This window comes from Malania oleifera, chromosome 4 (genome assembly GCF_029873635.1).
Source record: "Malania oleifera isolate guangnan ecotype guangnan chromosome 4, ASM2987363v1, whole genome shotgun sequence".
NCBI classification, from domain to species: domain Eukaryota; kingdom Viridiplantae; phylum Streptophyta; class Magnoliopsida; order Santalales; family Ximeniaceae; genus Malania; species Malania oleifera.
This window is the reverse complement of record NC_080420.1, coordinates 70,742,518-70,747,664: the sequence shown is the minus strand read 5'-3', so window position 1 is coordinate 70,747,664 and position 5,147 is coordinate 70,742,518.

Genomic DNA, 5,147 nt, shown 5'->3' with positions numbered 1-5,147 from the left:
GAATATACAGACAGTAGATATGTTTTATAGTAATTACAGAATACTATGATTATACAGTTTATAGTACCATAACATATAGTTTTATAGTTCATTTCAGAAATACAGTTGATACAGATACAATTTATCACAACGTCATGGTTAATACAGTTATTACAGAATTATGGTAAAACAGATAGTTGTATATAGAAATGTATTATATAGTACCAGACCCTGATGGACCATATAGATACAGTTTACAGAGCACGATACCGTTGCTATATACAGAATAGAGTGCAACCACTTATTTAGATAATACGTGGTAAGTAGGTCGATCACATGCCTACGTGTGGACAAGCTCCCCATTAGATATGGGTTAAGGGGTTAAATCATGACATACAGTTATCCACCCAGGGAAGTTTTCAGCTATTATTTTGTATGTATAGTTTCACAAAAACAAGGAATATACGTATATATATTAAAAGTATTATGTATAGAAACCTAAAATACAGATATGTTAAGTAACATGGGAAAGGTGGTGGTTATATTATTTATACTATATTTACAGATTCAATTATACACGATTATATAGAAATAGATCTTCATAGTATTGTAACTCATTTGCCACACACTAGCAATAACATATTTCGTCTTACTAAGCATCATCTCATCCCATTACTTTAACATTTTTCAAGTGATCCAAGTAGGTGAGTAGATCAGGTTCGCAGATAGAGGGGTTTCAGTACTGCCCTATCAGTAGAGTGAGTATTTTTGGGAGTATTTTTGTATAGCCCTAGCCCAGTTGAGGGTATTTTGGGAAACCGTCATATACGTATATTTTGGGGAACATTTTAGCACTCTCATATTGTATATTTTCTTGATCGTGTTTTTATGGATTTTGCTTCTCGCTGCTTAGGTTGATGGTTTGATTTAATCTAGTAGGTATCAGAGCTTTATAAATTTTATAGTAAAAAAAAAAAAAAGACTAGAAAATAAATAGCAGGTCATTACAGTTGTTGTGGCCGTGGGAGTGCTAGGGGTGGCTTTTTTGTTCTGATGTGGAGGTCGGAGGAGTAGTGGCTGTGTAGGAGCCTCGCGAGGATTGCAGTTGGTGCATGGAGTCGTGTTGGACTTCAAGGATCTCCGGTAAATGCAGGCAGCAAGGTGCTGAAGCTTTATGGTGCCTGTTGTTGTAGAGGTAGAGTGGCTGATAGCATAGGGTGGTCGTTGGTCTGTGCTATTGGAGTGGCCAGAGTTGGAGGATGGCTGATCTGCATGGTTGTCTGCGGTGTTGTGATTGCAGCATTTAGGGCAGCTGAGAGGGGGAGTTAAGAGAAAAGAGTAGGGAAGTTTAAGGGACAAAAAGTAAGATTGAAATAAAGGGAGAGGAAACTGAGACACAGAGGGATTCAGCGAGAGAGAAGAGAAGAAAATAGGGAGAGAGTGAGGAGTAAGAGAAAGGGTAAGAGAAATTAAGGGAGAGAGGGTGCGCTGAGCACACCAACGAAAGAGGAGAAGAGAAGAATATAAAGGGTAGGGGGAGAGCACTGCACTATACCCGGCTAGATGAACTCTTTTGGAAGGAACCGACCTAGCCTGCATGGTCGGGTCACATCATCCTATATTTATTTTTTTTCATTTTTTTTTCATTTTTCTTTTCTCCGTGATCATGGCCGATTTTGATCTTCTTGGAGCTCATTTCTCTCAAATTTCAAAACATAAAAGTTGTAGATAATCCCCTCATCTTTCTCTAGAAATTTGAATCGTTTTGATCGGAGCTTAGACGGGAAAGTTATGCACGAATTACAAACTAGTGCTGATTTTCACTCTCGAAAATTTTGCTACGATAAAAAAATGCCAAAAATTCATAAATTGTTCAATAAAACTCAGAAATCGTAAATATGGCACTTTGTTAAAATATTGGAAGTAATTAGGAATTTAATTTAAAATAGAAGCCCTAATGCCCAAATTAAGATGCCTAATTACGCAACTTTGGCACGTAATCACATCCCCCAACTAACGTTTTGCTAGTCTCTAGCAAATAACATAAATGAATTTTAGGGTAGTGCCCACAACTATACCATTTCACATACAAGAACATAAATGAATTTCACACAGGCTCATTCATATCAATGCACACAACTCCAAAGCACGTCACTCATGCAAGTTTCATCATTTATATGTCATTTAAGAACAGTATATTCACATGAAGTTAATCAGCGGCACAATTTTGAGTTAATTTAGTCGTATAAGTTCGGGTATAAACAGGTGAACTCTCGAGGTGTGTATGATGTGTGTGACTCAGTACACATAGGATATCAGTGGACACCTACAGAACAATCGCTTTGACTAGGCGTAACTGGTATACCCTCAAGAACACTCAAATAAAATGGGTTCACTCATCATATGTGAGGAGGAGTATCGCAATCAAACATCCCACATATTGAAAGGAACAACGCTAAGTATATGGAGTGGACTAGTCTGAGAAGGATCTAACCTATCTATGAGGTGTTGGGTCCTTCACCCTAGCATCTTCTCACCTACTCGTCATATCCAACCGAGACCACCATAGATCAACTTATTCACAAACTTGTCATGAATACATCTAGGGCATTAACCAGTTGAAGAATCTTCATATGTGGGAAACATGTGTTGTGTCCTTGATTTTTTTGTGGTATTTCTGTGGAGCTGGCATTAGCATTTCATTTCATGCACATTTCTATTTCTTATTCCTTCTTCTACTCATTCTTCATTTTTTGTCTTTTCCTTGATCGATTAAGATAATCATTACACTTCTTTTGTTATCTTCATACCATCAATGGGAATTAAGCTCAAATTGTGGTCCATGAACTAAGTCTATCTCTAGGGTTGGCTTAGCTTTCACATCTTCAGTAGGCTACAAGACCTAGGTTTCTATCTCCCCACTAGGTGTCACCTCTAAGCTAGCAAATAAAAGACAGAGACTAGTGTCATCCAGGAAAAAGAGAATTAAGTTCCATGAACACTAATTTGAAGTTAACACTCAAAAAGATGATAAATAGCTCAAGGATGTCTCACAAGGTGTCCTAGTCGCCACAGGTATTCTCTCAGTGCTCATAGGAAACCCTAAGTGCAATGAATCATGTGAATGTGTTTATTTAGCCTCGTGAGATGCTGTGTAAATCTAAGAAATTATATAGCCAGATTAACACGAGTGTACTATCAATCAATTCTTCATGGATCATAAAATCATTTAAAGAGAAACTACGCATGATTGACTCAAGTGTGTCATTCTTAAGTTATACGCAAGTATGTGAAGGGTATTGTCAGTGGTAAGCATGGCATAATGCAGTGTAATTCTTTAGTGCTCTTTCTTTCTTTCCCTATTTCTTTTTGATTTTTTGTTTGTTTTTGTTTTTGTTTTTTTTATATAATATAAAACTCAGTACGTATATGTGCATAGTGTCACATGCGAATGCTCACCCCCTCCTAACTAAAGTGGAACATTGTCCTCAATGTGAAAGCATGGGAGAAATAGAAAAACTGTGCACGGGAAAAGTAGGGTGTACCTTAGTGACGAAGTAATGGAAAATGAAAACTTAACAACAAGAAAATGGACATGAAAATTAACTAACATAAAATAAGATAAAATAAAAGGAAAAGAAGGGAAAGAAAAACATCACAATTGTCTGGCGGAGGCTCAGGAGGAATTTCGTCTGGTGGGTGCAGGTCTATAAATTGCACTAGCAGGTCTCCAAATTTGAGCCGCCACAGTGGATCAGTCTTCATTCTCGCACGAAAATCAACCTCAAATGAATTAATACTCGTTAAAATACCAAACAATACGTGTGTAGATCGACCCTCTTGTGTTAACAAGAAAGGGTCTTTATTTAATATCATTCCTAGGAAATTTGCTTCTTTACGAAATAGTGTTTGAGAGAAATTTATTGGGACAATTACCTTTAGCTCTTCAGAAGCAGTAACATTAAAAAGTTTGCCTGATTCCTTGAAAATTAGACTCTCACCTTTCTGCTCGCCCTCTTTATTGGGTGTACATATCATCTTACCACTTCAAGGGCCTGCTTCCACATTGGGCTCCTTGACATCTAATTCAGTCGGGAGTAATGATTCCACGGTTTCTGAGCTCTGAGTATGAGGTACCACAGGTTGGTACTCCTTATTGGTATCAGCCTCCTCATTAACTAGCTGCTCCACTTTTAGATCAATTTCCTCTTATTTTTATTTGAATTCATCTGCTTCAGCCATAACTTTTGGTGCTGGGACAACTGGTTGTCTGTCAATGAGCATCTCAGGTTAGGGAACGTCTTTCTCGCTTCTCAAAGTAATGGCAGCCTCTACAATCTCAAGAGAAACATCGTGTATTTGTTGTTGTGGCTGCTGGTACTATTGAGGACTTGGCTGTTGTTCCGCGAGCAATTCCTCTTTTTCTAAGATGTCCAATTGCGTGCTTATCGCATTAATGGTATTAGCTTTGGTACAACCCTAAGAGGGGGGTGAATTGGGTATTTAGAATTTATTGCCAAGGTCAATCCACTAATCAACAGTATTATACAGGCCTAAGGTCAATCTAGTGCATGTAAAATAAATCAATGCAAATATACCATGGAATTTAAACTGCAATAGAAATTTAATCAAGCTTGCACAATAAAGCAGTAAAGGAGACGACACCCAAAAATGTTATCAAGGTTCGGCCAAATTGCCTACGTCCCCGCCTTGGCTAACAAGCACAAGGGTTACCACTATAGGCTCACTTAACTGGTGGAACAACACCTAAACAACTAGGTCAATTAGCACAGGGCTGACCTCAACCTACACAATCCTTACTGGGATGGATTACCGCCCCCTCAGGCCACGCCTGGAAATACAACAATGTTCCTCAATCAAATAGTACAGTGATTGTGCTTTCATGTAAAAGAGATATGTACCCAATACGCGCAAGAACATACACCACAAAATGATTTAATATGTAGGCTCAATGTGGTTTAATATATCAACTCTCAAATATATTTTCTATCGACGTAACAAGTGCATAAGAGTGCAAACCAATATGATCTTTATATCACAATATGTATTCAATCTAAAAGCTCACACAAGGATATTAGCCAAACAATATATATATATATATATATATATGTGTGTGTGTGTGTGTGTGTATTTCAATCAGTAGATTT